Below are 27,323 nucleotides of genomic sequence, written 5' to 3' on the forward strand. Positions count from 1 at the left end.
ACCGAACATTACCGTGGACCAGAAACAGAAAATTACCATGGACCAGAGACAGAACATTACCGTGAAACAGAACATTGTCATGGACCAGAAACGGAACATTACCGTGAAACAGAAACACAACATTATCGTGGACCAGAGACGGAACATTACCTTGGACCAGAGACGGAACATTACCGTAAAACCGAAACAGAACATTATCGTGGACCAGAGACCGAACATTACCGTGAAACAGAACATTATCGTGGACCAGAGACGGAACATTACCGTGAAACCGAACATTATCGTCGACCAAAAATCGAACATTATCGTGGACCAGAGACAGAACATTACCGTGGACCAGAAATGGAACATTACCGTGAAACCGAACATTTCCATGGACCAGATACGGAACATTACTGTGGACCAGAGACGGAACATTACCGTGGACCAGAACATTACTGTGGACCAGAACATTACCGTGAAACCGAACATTATCGTGAAACCGAGCATTATCGTGGACCAGAGACCGAACATTACCGTGAAACCGAACATTACCGTGGACCAGAGACCAAACATTACCATGAAACCGAAACAGAACATTATCGTGGACCAGAAACGGAACATTACCGTGAAACAGAAACACAACATTATCGTGGACCAGAAACGGAACATTACCGTGAAACAGAAACAGAACATTAGCGTGGACCAGAGACAGAACATTACAGTGAAACAGAAAAACAACATTATCGTGGCCCAGAAACGGAACATTACCGTGAAACAGAAACAGAACATTAGCGTTGACCAGAGACAGAACATTACCGTGAACCAGAGACAGAACATTACCGTGAAACAGAAACACAACATTACCGTGGACCAGAGACAGAACATTACCGTGAAACGGAAACAGAACATTACCGTGGACCAGAAACGGAACATTATCATGGACCAGAGACAGAACATTATCGTGGACCAAAGACGGAAGATTATCATGGACCAGAGACGGAACATTACCGTGAAACCGAACATTATCGTTGACCAGACACAGAACATTACCGTGGACGAGAGACAGAACATTACCATGAAACTGAAACAGAACATTATCGTGGACCAGAAACGGAACATTACCGTGAAACAGAAACACAAAATTATCGTGGACCAGAAACGGAACATTACCGTGAAACAGAACATTATCGTGGACCAGAGATCCAACATTACCGTGGACCAGAGACAGAACATTACCGTGGACCAGAGACAGAACATTACCGTGAAAAAGAAACAAAACATTACCGTGGACCAGAAACGGAACATTATCTTGGACCAGACAAAGAACATTACCGTGGACCAGAGACAGAACATTATCGTGGACCAGAGATCGAACATTACCGTGGACCAGAGACAGAACATTATCGTGGACCAGAAACGGAACATTAAAATGAAACCGAACATTATCGTGGACCAGAGACAGAACATTACCGTGGACCAGAGACAGAACATTACCGTGAAACCGAAACAGAACATTATCGTGGACCAGAAACGGAACATTACCGTGAAACAGAAACACAAAATTATCGTGGACCAGAGACAGAACATTACCGTGGACCAGAGACAGAACATTACCGTGGACCAGAGACAGAACATTTCCGTGGACCAGAGACAGAACATTTCCGTGGACCAGAGACAGAACATTTCCGTGGACCAGAGACAGAACATTACCGTGGACCAGAGACAGAACATTACTGTGGACCAGAGACCGAACTTTACCTTGAAACCGAACATTACCGTGGACCAGAGACAGAATATTACCATGGACCAGAGACAGAACATTACCATGAAACAGAACATTATCATGGACCAGAAACGGAACATTACCGTGAAACAGAAAAAAACATTATCGTGTACCAGAGACGGAACATTATCGTGAACCAGAAACGGAACATTATCGTGAAACCGAACATTATCGTGGACCAGAGACGGAACATTACCGTGAAACAGAAACACAATGTTACCGCTGACCAGAGACAGAACATTACCGTGAAACGGAAACAGAACATTACCGTGAAACCGAAACAGAACATTATCGTGGACCAGAAACGGAACATTACCGTGAAACAGAAACACAAAATTATCGTGGACCAGAAACGGAACATTACCATGAAACAGATCATTATCGTGGACCAAAGACGCAACATTATCGTGGACCAGAGACGGAACATTACCTTGAAACCGAACATTACCGTGGACCAGAAACAGAAAATTACCATGGACCAGAGACAGAACATTACCGTGAAACAGAAAATTGTCATGGACCAGAAACGGAACATTACCGTGAAACAGAAACACAACATTATCGTGGACCAGAGACGGAACATTACCTTGGACCAGAGACGGAACATTACCGTAAAACCGAAACAGAACATTATCGTGGACCAGAGACCGAACATTACCGTGAAACAGAACATTATCGTGGACCAGAGACGGAACATTACCGTGAAACCGAACATTATCGTCGACCAAAAATCGAACATTATCGTGGACCAGAGACAGAACATTACCGTGGACCAGAAATGGAACATTACCGTGAAACCGAACATTTCCATGGACCAGATATGGAACATTACTGTGGACCAGAGACGGAACATTACCGTGGACCAGAACATTACTGTGGACCAGAACATTACCGTGAAACCGAACATTATCGTGAAACCGAGCATTATCGTGGACCAGAGACCGAACATTACCGTGAAACCGAACATTACCGTGGACCAGAGACCAAACATTACCATGAAACCGAAACAGAACATTATCGTGGACCAGAAACGGAACATTACCGTGAAACAGAAACACAACATTATCGTGGACCAGAAACGGAACATTACCGTGAAACAGAAACAGAACATTAGCGTGGACCAGAGACAGAACATTACCGTGAAACAGAAAAACAACATTATCGTGGCCCAGAAACGGAACATTACCGTGAAACAGAAACAGAACATTAGCGTTGACCAGAGACAGAACATTACCGTGAACCAGAGACAGAACATTACCGTGAAACAGAAACACAACATTACCGTGGACCAGAGACAGAACATTACCGTGAAACGGAAACAGAACATTACCGTGGACCAGAAACGGAACATTATCATGGACCAGAGACAGAACATTATCGTGGACCAAAGACGGAAGATTATCATGGACCAGAGACGGAACATTACCGTGAAACCGAACATTATCGTGGACCAGACACAGAACATTACCGTGGACGAGAGACAGAACATTACCATGAAACTGAAACAGAACATTATCGTGGACCAGAAACGGAACATTACCGTGAAACAGAAACACAAAATTATCGTGGACCAGAAACGGAACATTACCGTGAAACAGAACATTATCGTGGACCAGAGATCCAACATTACCGTGGACCAGAGACAGAACATTACCGTGGACCAGAGACAGAACATTACCGTGAAAAAGAAACAAAACATTACCGTGGACCAGAAACGGAACATTATCTTGGACCAGACAAAGAACATTACCGTGGACCAGAGACAGAACATTATCGTGGACCAGAGATCGAACATTACCGTGGACCAGAGACAGAACATTATCGTGGACCAGAAACGGAACATTAAAATGAAACCGAACATTATCGTGGACCAGAGACAGAACATTACCGTGGACCAGAGACAGAACATTACCGTGAAACCGAAACAGAACATTATCGTGGACCAGAAACGGAACATTACCGTGAAACAGAAACACAAAATTATCGTGGACCAGAGACAGAACATTACCGTGGACCAGAGACAGAACATTACCGTGGACCAGAGACAGAACATTTCCGTGGACCAGAGACAGAACATTTCCGTGGACCAGAGACAGAACATTTCCGTGGACCAGAGACAGAACATTACCGTGGACCAGAGACAGAACATTACTGTGGACCAGAGACCGAACTTTACCTTGAAACCGAACATTACCGTGGACCAGAGACAGAATATTACCATGGACCAGAGACAGAACATTACCATGAAACAGAACATTATCATGGACCAGAAACGGAACATTACCGTGAAACAGAAAAAAACATTATCGTGTACCAGAGACGGAACATTATCGTGAACCAGAAACGGAACATTATCGTGAAACCGAACATTATCGTGGACCAGAGACGGAACATTACCGTGAAACAGAAACACAATGTTACCGCGGACCAGAGACAGAACATTACCGTGAAACGGAAACAGAACATTACCGTGAAACCGAAACAGAACATTATCGTGGACCAGAGACGGAACATTACCTTGGACCAGAGACGGAACATTACCGTAAAACCGAAACAGAACATTATCGTGGACCAGAGACCGAACATTACCGTGAAACAGAACATTATCGTGGACCAGAGACGGAACATTACCGTGAAACCGAACATTATCGTCGACCAAAAATCGAACATTATCGTGGACCAGAGACAGAACATTACCGTGGACCAGAAATGGAACATTACCGTGAAACCGAACATTTCCATGGACCAGATATGGAACATTACTGTGGACCAGAGACGGAACATTACCGTGGACCAGAACATTACTGTGGACCAGAACATTACCGTGAAACCGAACATTATCGTGAAACCGAGCATTATCGTGGACCAGAGACCGAACATTACCGTGAAACCGAACATTACCGTGGACCAGAGACCAAACATTACCATGAAACCGAAACAGAACATTATCGTGGACCAGAAACGGAACATTACCGTGAAACAGAAACACAACATTATCGTGGACCAGAAACGGAACATTACCGTGAAACAGAAACAGAACATTAGCGTGGACCAGAGACAGAACATTACCGTGAAACAGAAAAACAACATTATCGTGGCCCAGAAACGGAACATTACCGTGAAACAGAAACAGAACATTAGCGTTGACCAGAGACAGAACATTACCGTGAACCAGAGACAGAACATTACCGTGAAACAGAAACACAACATTACCGTGGACCAGAGACAGAACATTACCGTGAAACGGAAACAGAACATTACCGTGGACCAGAAACGGAACATTATCATGGACCAGAGACAGAACATTACCGTGGACCAGAAATGGAACATTACCGTGAAACCGAACATTTCCATGGACCAGATATGGAACATTACTGTGGACCAGAGACGGAACATTACCGTGGACCAGAACATTACTGTGGACCAGAACATTACCGTGAAACCGAACATTATCGTGAAACCGAGCATTATCGTGGACCAGAGACCGAACATTACCGTGAAACCGAACATTACCGTGGACCAGAGACCAAACATTACCATGAAACCGAAACAGAACATTATCGTGGACCAGAAACGGAACATTACCGTGAAACAGAAACACAACATTATCGTGGACCAGAAACGGAACATTACCGTGAAACAGAAACAGAACATTAGCGTGGACCAGAGACAGAACATTACCGTGAAACAGAAAAACAACATTATCGTGGCCCAGAAACGGAACATTACCGTGAAACAGAAACAGAACATTAGCGTTGACCAGAGACAGAACATTACCGTGAACCAGAGACAGAACATTACCGTGAAACAGAAACACAACATTACCGTGGACCAGAGACAGAACATTACCGTGAAACGGAAACAGAACATTACCGTGGACCAGAAACGGAACATTATCATGGACCAGAGACAGAACATTATCGTGGACCAAAGACGGAAGATTATCATGGACCAGAGACGGAACATTACCGTGAAACCGAACATTATCGTGGACCAGACACAGAACATTACCGTGGACGAGAGACAGAACATTACCATGAAACTGAAACAGAACATTATCGTGGACCAGAAACGGAACATTACCGTGAAACAGAAACACAAAATTATCGTGGACCAGAAACGGAACATTACCGTGAAACAGAACATTATCGTGGACCAGAGATCCAACATTACCGTGGACCAGAGACAGAACATTACCGTGGACCAGAGACAGAACATTACCGTGAAAAAGAAACAAAACATTACCGTGGACCAGAAACGGAACATTATCTTGGGCCAGACAAAGAACATTACCGTGGACCAGAGACAGAACATTATCGTGGACCAGAGATCGAACATTACCGTGGACCAGAGACAGAACATTATCGTGGACCAGAAACGGAACATTAAAATGAAACCGAACATTATCGTGGACCAGAGACAGAACATTACCGTGGACCAGAGACAGAACATTACCGTGAAACCGAAACAGAACATTATCGTGGACCAGAAACGGAACATTACCGTGAAACAGAAACACAAAATTATCGTGGACCAGAGACAGAACATTACCGTGGACCAGAGACAGAACATTACCGTGGACCAGAGACAGAACATTTCCGTGGACCAGAGACAGAACATTTCCGTGGACCAGAGACAGAACATTTCCGTGGACCAGAGACAGAACATTACCGTGGACCAGAGACAGAACATTACTGTGGACCAGAGACCGAACTTTACCTTGAAACCGAACATTACCGTGGACCAGAGACAGAATATTACCATGGACCAGAGACAGAACATTACCATGAAACAGAACATTATCATGGACCAGAAACGGAACATTACCGTGAAACAGAAAAAAACATTATCGTGTACCAGAGACGGAACATTATCGTGAACCAGAAACGGAACATTATCGTGAAACCGAACATTATCGTGGACCAGAGACGGAACATTACCGTGAAACAGAAACACAATGTTACCGTGGACCAGAGACAGAACATTACCGTGAAACGGAAACAGAACATTACCGTGAAACCGAAACAGAACATTATCGTGGACCAGAAACGGAACATTACCGTGAAACAGAAACACAAAATTATCGTGGACCAGAAACGGAACATTACCATGAAACAGATCATTATCGTGGACCAAAGACGCAACATTATCGTGGACCAGAGACGGAACATTACCTTGAAACCGAACATTACCGTGGACCAGAAACAGAAAATTACCATGGACCAGAGACAGAACATTACCGTGAAACAGAACATTGTCATGGACCAGAAACGGAACATTACCGTGAAACAGAAACACAACATTATCGTGGACCAGAGACGGAACATTACCTTGGACCAGAGACGGAACATTACCGTAAAACCGAAACAGAACATTATCGTGGACCAGAGACCGAACATTACCGTGAAACAGAACATTATCGTGGACCAGAGACGGAACATTACCGTGAAACCGAACATTATCGTCGACCAAAAATCGAACATTATCGTGGACCAGAGACAGAACATTACCGTGGACCAGAAATGGAACATTACCGTGAAACCGAACATTTCCATGGACCAGATATGGAACATTACTGTGGACCAGAGACGGAACATTACCGTGGACCACAACATTACTGTGGACCAGAACATTACCGTGAAACCCGAACATTATCGTGAAACCGAGCATTATCGTGGACCAGAGACCGAACATTACCGTGAAACAGAACATTATCGTGGACCAGAGATCCAACATTACCGTGGACCAGAGACAGAACATTACCGTGGACCAGAGACAGAACATTACCGTGAAAAAGAAACAAAACATTACCGTGGACCAGAAACGGAACATTATCTTGGGCCAGACAAAGAACATTACCGTGGACCAGAGACAGAACATTATCGTGGACCAGAGATCGAACATTACCGTGGACCAGAGACAGAACATTATCGTGGACCAGAAACGGAACATTAAAATGAAACCGAACATTATCGTGGACCAGAGACAGAACATTACCGTGGACCAGAGACAGAACATTACCGTGAAACCGAAACAGAACATTATCGTGGACCAGAAACGGAACATTACCGTGAAACAGAAACACAAAATTATCGTGGACCAGAGACAGAACATTACCGTGGACCAGAGACAGAACATTACCGTGGACCAGAGACAGAACATTTCCGTGGACCAGAGACAGAACATTTCCGTGGACCAGAGACAGAACATTTCCGTGGACCAGAGACAGAACATTACCGTGGACCAGAGACAGAACATTACTGTGGACCAGAGACCGAACTTTACCTTGAAACCGAACATTACCGTGGACCAGAGACAGAATATTACCATGGACCAGAGACAGAACATTACCATGAAACAGAACATTATCATGGACCAGAAACGGAACATTACGGTGAAACAGAAAAAAACATTATCGTGTACCAGAGACGGAACATTATCGTGAACCAGAAACGGAACATTATCGTGAAACCGAACATTATCGTGGACCAGAGACGGAACATTACCGTGAAACAGAAACACAATGTTACCGTGGACCAGAGACAGAACATTACCGTGAAACGGAAACAGAACATTACCGTGAAACCGAAACAGAACATTATCGTGGACCAGAAACGGAACATTACCGTGAAACAGAAACACAAAATTATCGTGGACCAGAAACGGAACATTACCATGAAACAGATCATTATCGTGGACCAAAGACGCAACATTATCGTGGACCAGAGACGGAACATTACCTTGAAACCGAACATTACCGTGGACCAGAAACAGAAAATTACCATGGACCAGAGACAGAACATTACCGTGAAACAGAACATTGTCATGGACCAGAAACGGAACATTACCGTGAAACAGAAACACAACATTATCGTGGACCAGAGACGGAACATTACCTTGGACCAGAGACGGAACATTACCGTAAAACCGAAACAGAACATTATCGTGGACCAGAGACCGAACATTACCGTGAAACAGAACATTATCGTGGACCAGAGACGGAACATTACCGTGAAACCGAACATTATCGTCGACCAAAAATCGAACATTATCGTGGACCAGAGACAGAACATTACCGTGGACCAGAAATGGAACATTACCGTGAAACCGAACATTTCCATGGACCAGATATGGAACATTACTGTGGACCAGAGACGGAACATTACCGTGGACCACAACATTACTGTGGACCAGAACATTACCGTGAAACCCGAACATTATCGTGAAACCGAGCATTATCGTGGACCAGAGACCGAACATTACCGTGAAACCGAACATTACCGTGGACCAGAGACCAAACATTACCATGAAACCAAAACAGAACATTATCGTGGACCAGAAACGGAACATTACCGTGAAACAGAAACACAACATTATCGTGGACCAGAAACGGAACATTACCGTGAAACAGAAACAGAACATTAGCGTGGACCAGAGACAGAACATTACCGTGAAACAGAAAAACAACATTATCGTGGCCCAGAAACGGAACATTACCGTGAAACAGAAACAGAACATTAGCGTTGACCAGAGACAGAACATTACCGTGAACCAGAGACAGAACATTACCGTGAAACAGAAACACAACATTACCGTGGACCAGAGACAGAACATTACCGTGAAACGGAAACAGAACATTACCGTGGACCAGAAACGGAACATTATCATGGACCAGAGACAGAACATTATCGTGGACCAAAGACGGAAGATTATCATGGACCAGAGACGGAACATTACCGTGAAACCGAACATTATCGTGGACCAGACACAGAACATTACCGTGGACGAGAGACAGAACATTACCATGAAACTGAAACAGAACATTATCGTGGACCAGAAACGGAACATTACCGTGAAACAGAAACACAAAATTATCGTGGACCAGAAACGGAACATTACCGTGAAACAGAACATTATCGTGGACCAGAGATCCAACATTACCGTGGACCAGAGACAGAACATTACCGTGGACCAGAGACAGAACATTACCGTGAAAAAGAAACAAAACATTACCGTGGACCAGAAACGGAACATTATCTTGGACCAGACAAAGAACATTACCGTGGACCAGAGACAGAACATTATCGTGGACCAGAGATCGAACATTACCGTGGACCAGAGACAGAACATTATCGTGGACCAGAAACGGAACATTAAAATGAAACCGAACATTATCGTGGACCAGAGACAGAACATTACCGTGGACCAGAGACAGAACATTACCGTGAAACCGAAACAGAACATTATCATGGACCAGAAACGGAACATTACCGTGAAACAGAAACACAAAATTATCGTGGACCAGAGACAGAACATTACCGTGGACCAGAGACAGAACATTACCGTGGACCAGAGACAGAACATTTCCGTGGACCAGAGACAGAACATTTCCGTGGACCAGAGACAGAACATTTCCGTGGACCAGAGACAGAACATTACCGTGGACCAGAGACAGAACATTACTGTGGACCAGAGACCGAACTTTACCTTGAAACCGAACATTACCGTGGACCAGAGACAGAATATTATCATGGACCAGAGACAGAACATTACCATGAAACAGAACATTATCATGGACCAGAAACGGAACATTACCGTGAAACAGAAAAAAACATTATCGTGTACCAGAGACGGAACATTATCGTGAACCAGAAACGGAACATTATCGTGAAACCGAACATTATCGTGGACCAGAGACGGAACATTACCGTGAAACGGAAACAGAACATTACCGTGAAACCGAAACAGAACATTATCGTGGACCAGAAACGGAACATTACCGTGAAACAGAAACACAAAATTATCGTGGACCAGAAACGGAACATTACCATGAAACAGATCATTATCGTGGACCAAAGACGCAACATTATCGTGGACCAGAGACGGAACATTACCTTGAAACCGAACATTACCGTGGACCAGAAACAGAAAATTACCATGGACCAGAGACAGAACATTACCGTGAAACAGAACATTGTCATGGACCAGAAACGGAACATTACCGTGAAACAGAAACACAACATTATCGTGGACCAGAGACGGAACATTACCTTGGACCAGAGACGGAACATTACCGTAAAACCGAAACAGAACATTATCGTGGACCAGAGACCGAACATTACCGTGAAACAGAACATTATCGTGGACCAGAGACGGAACATTACCGTGAAACCGAACATTATCGTCGACCAAAAATCGAACATTATCGTGGACCAGAGACAGAACATTACCGTGGACCAGAAATGGAACATTACCGTGAAACCGAACATTTCCATGGACCAGATACGGAACATTACTGTGGACCAGAGACGGAACATTACCGTGGACCAGAACATTACTGTGGACCAGAACATTACCGTGAAACCGAACATTATCGTGAAACCGAGCATTATCGTGGACCAGAGACCGAACATTACCGTGAAACCGAACATTACCGTGGACCAGAGACCAAACATTACCATGAAACCGAAACAGAACATTATCGTGGACCAGAAACGGAACATTACCGTGAAACAGAAACACAACATTATCGTGGACCAGAAACGGAACATTACCGTGAAACAGAAAAGAACATTAGCGTGGACCAGAGACAGAACATTACCGTGAAACAGAAAAACAACATTATCGTGGCCCACAAACGGAACATTACCGTGAAACAGAAACAGAACATTAGCGTTGACCAGAGACAGAACATTACCGTGAACCAGAGACAGAACATTACCGTGAAACAGAAACACAACATTACCGTGGACCAGAGACAGAACATTACCGTGAAACGGAAACAGAACATTACCGTGGACCAGAAACGGAACATTATCATGGACCAGAGACAGAACATTATCGTGGACCAAAGACGGAAGATTATCATGGACCAGAGACGGAACATTACCGTGAAACCGAACATTATCGTGGACCAGACACAGAACATTACCGTGGACGAGAGACAGAACATTACCATGAAACCGAAACAGAACATTATCGTGGACCAGAAACGGAACATTACCGTGAAACAGAAACACAAAATTATCGTGGACCAGAAAAGGAACATTACCGTGAAACAGAACATTATCGTGGACCGGAGATCCAACATTACCGTGGACCAGAGACAGAACATTACCGTGGACCAGAGACAGAACATTACCGTGAAAAAGAAACAAAACATTACCGTGGACCAGAAACGGAACATTATCTTGGACCAGAGAAAGAACATTACCGTGGACCAGAGACAGAACATTATCGTGTACCAGAGATCGAACATTACCGTGGACCAGAGACAGAACATTACCGTGAAACCGAAACAGAACATTATCGTGGACCAGAAACGGAACATTACCGTGAAACAGAAACACAAAATTATCGTGGACCAGAAACGGAACATTACCGTGAAACAGAACATTATCGTGGACCAGAGATCGAACATTACCGTGGACCAGAGACAGAACATTACCGTGGACCAGAGACAGAACATTACCGTGAAAAAGAAACAAAACATTACCGTGGACCAGAAACGGAACATTATCTTGGACCAGAGAAAGAACATTACCGTGGACCAGAGACAGAACATTATCGTGGACCAGAGATCGAAAATTACCGTGGACCAGAGACAGAACATTATCGTGGACCAGAAACGGAACATTACCATGAAACCGAACATTATCGTGGACCAGAGATCGAACATTACCGTGGACCAGAGACAGAACATTACCGTGGACCAGAGACAGAACATTACCGTGAAACCGAAACAGAACATTATCGTGGACCAGAAACGGAACATTACCGTGAAACAGAAACACAAAATTATCGTGGACCAGAGACAGAACATTACCGTGGACCAGAGACAGAACATTACCGTGGACCAGAGACAGAACATTTCCGTGGACCAGAGACAGAACATTTCCGTGGACCAGAGACAGAACATTTCCGTGGACCAGAGACAGAACATTACCGTGGACCAGAGACAGAACATTACTGTGGACCAGAGACCGAACTTTACCTTGAAACCGAACATTACCGTGGACCAGAGACAGAATATTACCATGGACCAGAGACAGAACATTACCAAGAAACAGAACATTATCATGGACCAGAAACGGAACATTACCGTGAAACAGAAAAAAACATTATCGTGGACCAGAGACGGAACATTATCGTGAACCAGAAACGGAACATTATCGTGAAACCGAACATTATCGTTGACCAGAGACGGAACATTACCGTGAAACAGAAACACAATGTTACCGTGGACCAGAGACAGAACATTACCGTGAAACGGAAACAGAACATTACCGTGAAACGGAAACAGAACATTATCGTGGACCAGAAACGGAACATTACCGTGAAACAGAAACACAAAATTATCGTGGACCAGAAACGGAACATTACCATGAAACAGATCATTATCGTGGACCAAAGACGCAACATTATCGTGGACCAGAGACGGAACATTACCGTGAAACCGAACATTATCGTGGACCAGACACAGAACATTACCGTGGACCAGATACAGAACATTACCATGAAACCGAACATTATCGTGGACCAGAAACGGAACATTACCGTGAAACAGAAACAAAAAATTATCGTGGACCAGAAACGGAACATTACCGTGATACAGAAACAGAACATTATCGTGGACCAGAGATCGAACATTATCGTGGACCAGAGACAGAATATTACCGTGGACCAGAGACCGAACATTACCGTGGACCAGAGACAGAACATTACCGTGGACCAGAGACCGAACATTACCGTGAAACAGAAACACAACATTACCGTGGACCAGAGACCGAACATTACCGTGGACGAGAGACAGAACATTACCATGAAACTGAAACAGAACATTATCGTGGACCAGAAACGGAACATTACCGTGAAACAGAAACACAAAATTATCGTGGACCAGAAACGGAACATTACCGTGAAACAGAACATTATCGTGGACCAGAGATCCAACATTACCGTGGACCAGAGACAGAACATTACCGTGGACCAGAGACAGAACATTACCGTGAAAAAGAAACAAAACATTACCGTGGACCAGAAACGGAACATTATCTTGGACCAGAGAAAGAACATTACCGTGGACCAGAGACAGAACATTATCGTGGACCAGAGATCGAACATTACCGTGGACCAGAGACAGAACATTATCGTGGACCAGAAACGGAACATTAAAATGAAACCGAACATTATCGTGGACCAGAGACAGAACATTACCGTGAAACCGAAACAGAACATTATCGTGGACCAGAAACGGAACATTACCGTGAAACAGAAACACAAAATTATCGTGGACCAGAGACAGAACATTACCGTGGACCAGAGACAGAACATTACCGTGGACCAGAGACAGAACATTTCCGTGGACCAGAGACAGAACATTTCCGTGGACCAGAGACAGAACATTTCCGTGGACCAGAGACAGAACATTACCGTGGACCAGAGACAGAACATTACTGTGGACCAGAGACCGAACTTTACCTTGAAACCGAACATTACCGTGGACCAGAGACAGAATATTACCATGGACCAGAGACAGAACATTACCATGAAACAGAACATTATCATGGACCAGAAACGGAACATTACCGTGAAACAGAAAAAAACATTATCGTGTACCAGAGACGGAACATTATCGTGAACCAGAAACGGAACATTATCGTGAAACCGAACATTATCGTGGACCAGAGACGGAACATTACCGTGAAACAGAAACACAATGTTACCGTGGACCAGAGACAGAACATTACAGTGAAACGGAAACAGAACATTACCGTGAAACCGAAACAGAACATTATCGTGGACCAGAAACGGAACATTACCGTGAAACAGAAACACAAAATTATCGTGGACCAGAAACGGAACATTACCATGAAACAGATCATTATCGTGGACCAAAGACGCAACATTATCGTGGACCAGAGACGGAACATTACCTTGAAACCGAACATTACCGTGGACCAGAAACAGAAAATTACCATGGACCAGAGACAGAACATTACCGTGAAACAGAACATTGTCATGGACCAGAAACGGAACATTACCGTGAAACAGAAACACAACATTATCGTGGACCAGAGACGGAACATTACCTTGGACCAGAGACGGAACATTACCGTAAAACCGAAACAGAACATTATCGTGGACCAGAGACCGAACATTACCGTGAAACAGAACATTATCGTGGACCAGAGACGGAACATTACCGTGAAACCGAACATTATCGTCGACCAAAAATCGAACATTATCGTGGACCAGAGACAGAACATTACCGTGGACCAGAAATCGAACATTACCGTGAAACCGAACATTTCCATGGACCAGATACGGAACATTACTGTGGACCAGAGACGGAACATTACCGTGGACCAGAACATTACTGTGGACCAGAACATTACCGTGAAACCGAACATTATCGTGAAACCGAGCATTATCGTGGACCAGAGACCGAACATTACCGTGAAACCGAACATTACCGTGGACCAGAGACCAAACATTACCATGAAACCGAAACAGAACATTATCGTGGACCAGAAACGGAACATTACCGTGAAACAGAAACACAACATTATCGTGGACCAGAAACGGAACATTACCGTGAAACAGAAAAAGAACATTAGCGTGGACCAGAGACAGAACATTACCGTGAAACAGAAAAACAACATTATCGTGGCCCACAAACGGAACATTACCGTGAAACAGAAACAGAACATTAGCGTTGACCAGAGACAGAACATTACCGTGAACCAGAGACAGAACATTACCGTGAAACAGAAACACAACATTACCGTGGACCAGAGACAGAACATTACCGTGAAACGGAAACAGAACATTACCGTGGACCAGAAACGGAACATTATCATGGACCAGAGACAGAACATTATCGTGGACCAAAGACGGAAGATTATCATGGACCAGAGACGGAACATTACCGTGAAACCGAACATTTTCGTGGACCAGACACAGAACATTACCGTGGACGAGAGACAGAACATTACCATGAAACCGAAACAGAACATTATCGTGGACCAGAAACGGAACATTACCGTGAAACAGAAACACAAAATTATCGTGGACCAGAAAAGGAACATTACCGTGAAACAGAACATTATCGTGGACCGGAGATCCAACATTACCGTGGACCAGAGACAGAACATTACCGTGGACCAGAGACAGAACATTACCGTGAAAAAGAAACAAAACATTACCGTGGACCAGAAACGGAACATTATCTTGGACCAGAGAAAGAACATTACCGTGGACCAGAGACAGAACATTACCGTGAAACCGAAACAGAACATTATCGTGGACCAGAAACGGAACATTACCGTGAAACAGAAACACAAAATTATCGTGGACCAGAGACAGAACATTACCGTGGACCAGAGACAGAACATTACCGTGGACCAGAGACAGAACATTTCCGTGGACCAGAGACAGAACATTTCCGTGGACCAGAGACAGAACATTTCCGTGGACCAGAGACAGAACATTACCGTGGACCAGAGACAGAACATTACTGTGGACCAGAGACCGAACTTTACCTTGAAACCGAACATTACCGTGGACCAGAGACAGAATATTACCATGGACCAGAGACAGAACATTACCAAGAAACAGAACATTATCATGGACCAGAAACGGAACATTACCGTGAAACAGAAAAAAACATTATCGTGGACCAGAGACGGAACATTATCGTGAACCAGAAACGGAACATTATCGTGAAACTGAACATTATCGTGGACCAGAGACGGAACATTACCGTGAAACAGAAACACAATGTTACCGTGGACCAGAGACAGAACATTACCGTGAAACGGAAACAGAACATTACCGTGAAACCGAAACAGAACATTATCGTGGACCAGAAACGGAACATTACCTTGAAACAGAAACACAAAATTATCGTGGACCAGAAACGGAACATTACCATGAAACAGATCATTATCGTGGACCAAAGACGCAACATTATCGTGGACCAGAGACGGAACATTACCGTGAAACCGAACATTATCGTGGACCAGACACAGAACATTACCGTGGACCAGATACAGAACATTACCATGAAACCGAACATTATCGTGGACCAGAAACGGAACATTACCGTGAAACAGAAACAAAAAATTATCGTGGACCAGAAACGGAACATTACCGTGATACAGAAACAGAACATTATCGTGGACCAGAGATGGAAACATTACCGTGAAACCGAACATTATCGTGGACCAGAGATCGAACATTATCGTGGACCAGAGACAGAATATTACCGTGGACCAGAGACCGAACATTACCGTGGACCAGAGACAGAACATTACCGTGGACCAGAGACCGAACATTACCGTGAAACAGAAACACAACATTACCGTGGACCAGAGACAGAACATTACCGTGAAACGGAAACAGAACATTACCGTGGACCAGAAACGGAACATTATCATGGACCAGAGACAGAACATTATCGTGGACCAAAGACGGAAGATTATCATGGACCAGAGACGGAACATTACCGTGAAACCGAACATTATCGTGGACCAGACACAGAACATTACCGTGGACCAGAGACAGAACATTACCATGAAACCGAAACAGAACATTATCGTGGACCAGAAACGGAACATTACCGTGAAACAGAAACACAAAATTATCGTGGACCAGAAACGGAACATTACCGTGAAACAGAACATTATCGTGGACCAGATATCGAACATTACCGTGGACCAGAGACAGAACATTACCGTGGACCAGAGACAGAACATTACCGTGAAAAAGAAACAAAACATTACCGTGGACCAGAAACGGAACATTATCTTGGACCAGAGAAAGAACATTACCGTGGACCAGAGACAGAACATTATCGTGGACCAGAGATCGAACATTACCGTGGACCAGAGACAGAACATTATCGTGGACCAGAAACGGAACATTACCATGAAACCGAACATTATCGTGGACCAGAGATCGAACATTACCGTGGACCAGAGACAGAACATTACCGTGGACCAGAGACAGAACATTACCGTGAAACCGAAACAGAACATTATCGTGGACCAGAAACGGAACATTACCGTGAAACAGAAACACAAAATTATCGTGGACCAGAGACAGAACATTACCGTGGACCAGAGACAGAACATTACCGTGGACCAGAGACAGAACATTTCCGTGGACCAGAGACAGAACATTTCCGTGGACCAGAGACAGAACATTTCCGTGGACCAGAGACAGAACATTACCGTGGACCAGAGACAGAACATTACTGTGGACCAGAGACCGAACTTTACCTTGAAACCGAACATTACCGTGGACCAGAGACAGAATATTACCATGGACCAGAGACAGAACATTACCAAGAAACAGAACATTATCATGGACCAGAAACGGAACATTACCGTGAAACAGAAAAAAACATTATCGTGGACCAGAGACGGAACACTATCGTGAACCAGAAACGGAACATTATCGTGAAACCGAACATTATCGTGGACCAGAGACGGAACATTACCGTGAAACAGAAACACAATGTTACCGTGGACCAGAGACAGAACATTACCGTGAAACGGAAACAGAACATTACCGTGAAACGGAAACAGAACATTATCGTGGACCAGAAACGGAACATTACCGTGAAACAGAAACACAAAATTATCGTGGACCAGAAACGGAACATTACCATGAAACAGATCATTATCGTGGACCAAAGACGCAACATTATCGTGGACCAGAGACGGAACATTACCGTGAAACTGAACATTATCGTGGACCAGACACAGAACATTACCGTGGACCAGATACAGAACATTACCATGAAACCGAACATTATCGTGGACCAGAAACGGAACATTACCGTGAAACAGAAACAAAAAATTATCGTGGACCAGAAACGGAACATTACCGTGATACAGAAACAGAACATTATCGTGGACCAGAGATGGAAACATTACCGTGAAACCGAACATTATCGTGGACCAGAGATCGAACATTATCGTGGACCAGAGACAGAATATTACCGTGGACCAGAGACCGAACATTACCGTGGACCAGAGACAGAACATTACCGTGGACCAGAGACCGAACATTACCGTGAAACAGAAACACAACATTACCGTGGACCAGAGACCGAACATTACCGTGAAACGGAAACAGAACATTACCGTGGACCAGAAACGGAACATTATCATGGACCAGAGACAGAACATTATCGTGGACCAAAGACGGAAGATTATCATGGACCAGAGACCGAACATTACCGTGAAACCGAACATTATCGTGGACCAGACACAGAACATTACCGTGGACCAGAGATGGAACATTACCATGAAACCGAAACAGAACATTATCGTGGACCAGAAACGGAACATTACCGTGAAACAGAAACACAAAATTATCGTGGACCAGAAACGGAACATTACCGTGAAACAGAACATTATCGTGGACCAGAGATCGAACATTACCGTGGACCAGAGACAGAACATTATCGTGGACCATAGACAGAACATTACCGTGAAAAAGAAACAAAACATTACCGTGGACCAGAAACGGAACATTATCTTGGACCAGAGAAAGAACATTACCGTGGACCAGAGACAGAACATTATCGTGGACCAGAGATCGAACATTACCGTGGACCAGAGACAGAACATTATCGTGGACCAGAAACGGAACATTACCATGAAACCGAACATTATCGTGGACCAGACACAGAACATTACCGGGGACCAGAGACAGAACATTACCGTGAAACCGAAACAGAACATTATCGTGGACCAGAAACGGAACATTACCGTGAAACAGAAACAGAAAATTATCGTGGACAAGAGACAGAACATTACCGTGGACCAGAGACAGAACATTACCGTGGACCAGAGACAGAACATTTCCGTGGACCAGAGACAGAACATTTCCGTGGACCAGAGACAGAACATTTCCGTGGACCAGAGACAGAACATTACCGTGGACCAGAGACAGAACATTACTGTTGACCAGAGACCGAACTTTACCTTGAAACCGAACATTACCGTGGACCAGAGACAGAATATTACCATGGACCAGAGACAGAACATTACCATGAAACAGAACATTATCATGGACCAGAAACGGAACATTACCGTGAAACAGAAAAAAACATTATCGTGGACCAGAGACGGAACATTATCGTGAACCAGAAACGGAACATTATCGTGAAACCGAACATTATCGTGGACCAGAGACGGAACATTACCGTGAAACAGAAACACAATGTTTCCGTGGACCAGAGACAGAACATTACCGTGAAACCGAAACAGAACATTACCGTGAAACCGAAACAGAACATTATCGTGGACCAGAAACGGAACATTACCGTGAAACAGAAACACAAAATTATCGTGGACCAGAAACGGAACATTACCATGAAACAGATCATTATCGTGGACCAAAGACGCAACATTATCGTGGACCAGAGACGGAACATTACCGTGAAACCAAACATTATCGTGGACCAGACACAGAACATTACCGTGGACCAGATACAGAACATTACCATGAAACCGAACATTATCGTGGACCAGAAACGGAACATTACCGTGAAACAGAAACAAAAAATTATCGTGGACCAGAAACGGAACATTACCGTGATACAGAAACAGAACATTATCGTGGACCAGAGATGGAAACATTACCGTGAAACAGAAACAAAAAATTATCGTGGACCAGAAACGGAACATTACCGTGATACAGAAACAGAACATTATCGTGGACCAGAGATGGAAACATTACCGTGAAACCGAACATTATCGTGGACCAGAGATCGAACATTATCGTGGACCAGAGACAGAATATTACCGTGGACCAGAGACCGAACATTACCGTGGACCAGAGAGAGAACATTACCGTGGACCAGAGACCGAACATTACCGTGGACCAGAGACAGAACATTACCGTGGACCAGAGACCGAACATTACCGTGAAACAGAAACACAACATTACCGTGGACCAGAGACAGAACATTACCGTGAAACGGAAACAGAACATTACCGTGGACCAGAAACGGAACATTATCATGGACCAGAGACAGAACATTATCGTGGACCAAAGACGGAAGATTATCATGGACCAGAGACGGAACATTACCGTGAAACCGAACATTATCGTGGACCAGACACAGAACATTACCGTGGACCAGAGACAGAACATTACCATGAAACCGAAACAGAACATTATCGTGGACCAGAAACGGAACATTACCGTGAAACAGAAACACAAAATTATCGTGGACCAGAAACGGAACATTACCGTGAAACAGAACATTATCGTGGACCAGAGATCGAACATTACCGTGGACCAGAGACAGAACATTACCGTGGACCAGAGACAGAACATTACCGTGAAAAAGAAACAAAACATTACCGTGGACCAGAAACGGAACATTATCTTGGACCAGAGAAAGAACATTACCGTGGACCAGAGACAGAACATTATCGTGGACCAGAGATCGAACATTACCGTGGACCAGAGACAGAACATTATCGTGGACCAGAAACGGAACATTACCATGAAACCGAACATTATCGTGGACCAGAGATCGAACATTACCGTCGACCAGAGACAGAACATTACCGTGGACCAGAGACAGAACATTATCGTGGACCAGAGATCGAACATTACCGTGAACCAGAGACAGAACATTATCGTGGACCAGAAACGGAACATTACCGTGAAACAGAAACACAAAATTATCGTGGACCAGAGACAGAACATTACCGTGGACCAGAGACAGAACATTACCGTGGACCAGAGACAGAACATTTCCGTGGACCAGAGACAGAACATTTCCGTGGACCAGAGACAGAACATTTCCGTGGACCAGAGACAGAACATTACCGTGGACCAGAGACAGAACATTACTGTGGACCAGAGACCGAACTTTACCTTGAAACCGAACATTACCGTGGACCTTAGACAGAATATTACCATGGACCAGAGACAGAACATTACCAAGAAACAGAACATTATCATGGACCAGAAACGGAATATTACCGTGAAACAGAAAAAAACATTATCGTGGACCAGAGACGGAACATTATCGTGAACCAGAAACGGAACATTATCGTGAAACCGAACATTATCGTGGACCAGAGACGGAACATTACCGTGAAACAGAAACACAATGTTACCGTGGACCAGAGACAGAACATTACCGTGAAACGGAAACAGAACATTACCGTGAAACCGAAACAGAACATTATCGTGGACCAGAAACGGAACATTACCGTGAAACAGAAACACAAAATTATCGTGGACCAGAAACGGAACATTACCATGAAACAGATCATTATCGTGGACCAAAGACGCAACATTATCGTGGACCAGAGACGGAACATTACCGTGAAACCGAACATTATCGTGGACCAGACACAGAACATTACCGTGGACCAGATACAGAACATTACCATGAAACCGAACATTATCGTGGACCAGAAACGGAACATTACCGTGAAACAGAAACAAAAAATTATCGTGGACCAGAAACGGAACATTACCGTGATACAGAAAAAGAACATTATCGTGGACCAGAGATGGAAACATTACCGTGAAACCGAACATTATCGTGGACCAGAGATCGAAATTTATCGTGGACCAGAGACAGAATATTACCGTGGACCAGAGACCGAACATTACCGTGGACCAGAGACAGAACATTACCGTGGACCAGAGACCGAACATTACCGTGAAACAGAAACACAACATTACCGTGGACCAGAGACAGAACATTACCGTGAAACAGAAACAGAACATTACCGTGGACCAGAAACGGAACATTATCATGGACCAGAGACAGAACATTATCGTGGACCAAAGACGGAAGATTATCATGGACCAGAGACGGAACATTACCGTGAAACCGAACATTATCGTGGACCAGACACAGAACATTACCGTGGACCAGAGACAGAAGATTACCATGAAACCGAAACAGAACATTATCGTGGACCAGAAACGGAACATTACCGTGAAACAGAAACACAAAATTATCGTGGACCAGAAACGGAACATTACCGTGAAACAGAACATTATCGTGGACCAGAGATCGAACATTACCGTGGACCAGAGACAGAACATTACCGTGGACCATAGACAGAACATTACCGTGAAAAAGAAACAAAACATTACCGTGGACCAGAAACGGAACATTATCTTGGACCAGAGAAAGAACATTACCGTGGACCAGAGACAGAACATTATCGTGGACCAGAGATCGAACATTACCGTGGACCAGAGACAGAACATTATCGTGGACCAGAAACGGAACATTACCATGAAACCGAACATTATCGTGGACCAGACACAGAACATTACCGGGGACCAGAGACAGAACATTACCGTGAAACCGAAACAGAACATTATCGTGGACCAGAAACGGAACATTACCGTGAAACAGAAACACAAAATTATCGTGGACCAGAGACAGAACATTACCGTGGACCAGAGACAGAACATTACCGTGGACCAGAGACAGAACATTTCCGTGGACCAGAGACAGAACATTTCCGTGGACCAGAGACAGAACATTTCCGTGGACCAGAGACAGAACATTACCGTGGACCAGAGACAGAACATTACTGTGGACCAGAGACCGAACTTTACCTTGAAACCGAACATTACCGTGGACCAGAGACAGAATATTACCATGGACCAGAGACAGAACATTACCATGAAACAGAACATTATCATGGACCAGAAACGGAACATTACCGTGAAACAGAAAAAAACATTATCGTGGACCAGAGACGGAACATTATCGTGAACCAGAAACGGAACATTATCGTGAAACCGAACATTATCGTGGACCAGAGACGGAACATTACCGTGAAACAGAAACACAATGTTTCCGTGGAACAGAGACAGAACATTACCGTGAAACCGAAACAGAACATTACCGTGAAACCGAAACAGAACATTATCGTGGACCAGAAACGGAACATTACCGTGAAACAGAAACACAAAATTATCGTGGACCATAAACGGAACATTACCATGAAACAGATCATTATCGTGGACCAAAGACGCAACATTATCGTGGACCAGAGACGGCACATTACCGTGAAACCGAACATTATCGTGGACCAGACACAGAACATTACCGTGGACCAGAGACAGAACATTAACATGAAACCGAACATTATCGTGGACCAGAAACGGAACATTACCGTGAAACAGAAACAAAAAATTATCGTGGACCAGAAACGGAACATTACCGTGATACAGAAACAGAACATTATCGTGGACCAGAGACAGAACATTACCATGGACCAGAGACCGAACATTACCTTGAAACCGAACATTACCGTGGACCAGAAACAGAAAATTACTATGGACCAGAGACAGAACATTACCGTGAAACAGAAGATTGTCATGGACCAGAAACGGAACATTACCGTGAAACAGAAACACAACATTATCGTGGACCAGAGACGGAACATTACCGTGGACCAGAGACGGAACGTTACCGTGAAACCGAAACAGAACATTATCGTGGACCAGAAACGGAACATTACCGTGAAACCGAAACAGAACATTATCGTGGACCAGACACGGAACATTACCGTGAAACCGAACATTATCGTGGACCAGAGATCGAACATTACCGTGGACCAGAGACAGAACATTACCGTGGACCAGAGACAGAACATTACCGTGGACCAGAGACCGAACTTTACCTTGAAACCGAACATTACCCTGGACCAGAGACAGAACATTACCGTGAAACAGAACATTATCATGGACCAGAAACGGAACATTACCGTGAAACAGAAACAGAACATTATCGTGGACCAGAAACGGAACATTACCGTGAAACCGAAACAGAAGATTATCGTGGACCAGAAACGGAACATTACCGTGAAACAGAAACACAACATTACCGTGGACCAGAGACAGAACATTACCTTGAAACCAAAACAGAACATTATCGTGGACCAGAAACGGAACATTATCGTGGACCAGAGACAGAACATTACCGTGAAACCGACACAGAACATTATCGTGGACCAGAAACGGAACATTATCGTGGACCAGAGACAGAACATTATCGTGGATCAGAGACAGAACATTATCGTGGACCAGAGACGGAACATTATCATGGACCAGAGACAGAACATTACCGTGAAACCTAAACAGAACATTATCGTTGACCAGAAACGGAACATTATCGTGAAACCGAACATTATCGTGGACCAGAAACACAAAATTATCGTGGACCAGAGACAGAACATTACCATGAAACCGAAACAGAACATTATCGTGGACCAGAAACGGAACATTACCGTAAAACAGAAACACAAAATTATCGTGGACCAGAAACGGAACATTACCGTGAAACAGAAACACAACATTATCGTGGACCAGAGACGGAACATTACCGTGAAACCGCACATTATCGTGGACCAGAGATCGAACATTACCGTGGACCAGAGACAGAACATTACCGTGGACCAGAGACAGAACATTACCATGAAAAAGAAACAGAACATTATCGTGGACCAGAAACGGAACATTACCGTGAAACAGAAACACAAAATTATCATGGACCAGAAACGGAACATTACCGTGAAACAGAAACACAACATTATCGTGGACCAGAGACGGAACATTACCGTGAAACCGAACATTATCGTGGACCAGAGATCGAACATTACCGTGGACCAGAAACGGAACATTATCGTGGACCAGAGAAAGAACATTACCGTGGACCAGAGACAAAACATTATCGTGGACCAGAAACGGAACATTACCATGAAACAGAACATTATCGTGGACCAAAGACGGAACATTATCGTGGACCAGAGACGGAACATTACCGTGAAACCGAACATTATCGTGGACCAGACACAGAACATTACCGTGGACCAGAGACAGAACATTACCATGAAACCGAACATTATCGTGGACCAGAAACGGAACATTACCGTGAAACAGAAACAAAAAATTATCGTGGACCAGAAACGGAACATTACCGTGATACAGAAACAGAACAATATCGTGGACCAGAGACGGAACATTACCGTGAAACCGAACATTATCGTGGACCAGAGATCGAACATTATCGTGGACCAGAGACAGAATATTACCGTGGACCAGAGACAGAACATTACCCTGGACCAGAGACAGAACATTACCGTGGACCAGAAACCGAACATTACCTTGAAACGGAACATTACCGTAGACCAGAAACAGAAAATTACCATGGACCAGAGACAGAACATTACCGTGAAACAGAACAATGTCATGGACCAGAAACGGAACATTACCGTGAAACAGAAACACAACATTACCGTGGACCAGAGACGGAACATTACCGTGAAACCGAAAGAGAACATTATCGTGGACCAGAGACCGAACAATACCGTGAAACAGAACATTATGGTGGACCAGAGACGGAACATTACCGTGAAACCGAACATTATCGTCGACCAGAAATCGAACATTATCGTGGACCAGAGACAGAACATTACCGTGGACCAGAAATGGAACATTACCGTGAAACCGAACATTTCCATGGACCAGATACGGAACATTACTGTGGACCAGAGACGGAACATTACCGTGGACCAGAACATTACCGTGGACCAGAACATTACCGTGAAACCCAACATTATCGTGGACCAGAGACCGAACATTACCGTGAAACCGAACATTACCGTGGACCAGAGACCAAACATTACCATGAAACCGAAACAGAACATTATCGTGGACCAGAAACGGAACATTACCGTGAAACAGAAACACAACTTTATCGTGGACCAGAAACGGAACATTACCGTGAAACAGAAACAGAACATTAGCGTGGACCAGAGACAGAACATTACCGTGAAACAGAAAAACAACATTATCGTGGACCAGAGACGGAACATTACCGTGAAACAGAAACAGAACATTAGCGTGGACCAGAGACAGAACATTACCGTGAAACAGAAAAACAACATTATCGTGGACCAGAGACGGAACATTACCGTGAAACAGAAACAGAACATTAGCGTGGACCAGAGACAGAACATTACCGTGAAAAAGAAACACAACATTACCGTGGACCAGAGACAGAACATTACCGTGAAACGGAAACAGAACATTACCGTGGACCAGAAACGGACAATTATCATGGACCAGAGACAGAACATTATCCTGGACCAAAGACGGAACCTTATCATAGACCAGAGACGGAACATTACCGTGAAAAAGAACATTATCGTGGACCAGACACAGAACATTACCGTGGACCAGAGACAGAACATTACCATGAAACCGAAACAGAACATTATCGTGGACCAGAAAAGGAACATTACCGTGAAACAGAAACACAAAATTATCGTGGACCAGAAACGGAACATTACCGTAAAACAGAAACACAACTTTATCGTGGACCAGAGACGGAACATTACCGTGAAACCGAACATTACCGTGGACCAGAAAGGGAACATTATCTTGGACCAGAGAAAGAACATTACCGTGGACCAGAGACAGAACATTATCGTGGACCAGAAACGGAACATTACCGTGAAAAAGAAACAGAACATTACCGTGG

Source organism: Leuresthes tenuis, unplaced genomic scaffold (genome assembly GCF_036924035.1).
Source record: "Leuresthes tenuis unplaced genomic scaffold, fLeuTen1.0.hap1 SCAF_1, whole genome shotgun sequence".
Lineage (NCBI taxonomy): Eukaryota > Metazoa > Chordata > Actinopteri > Atheriniformes > Atherinopsidae > Leuresthes > Leuresthes tenuis.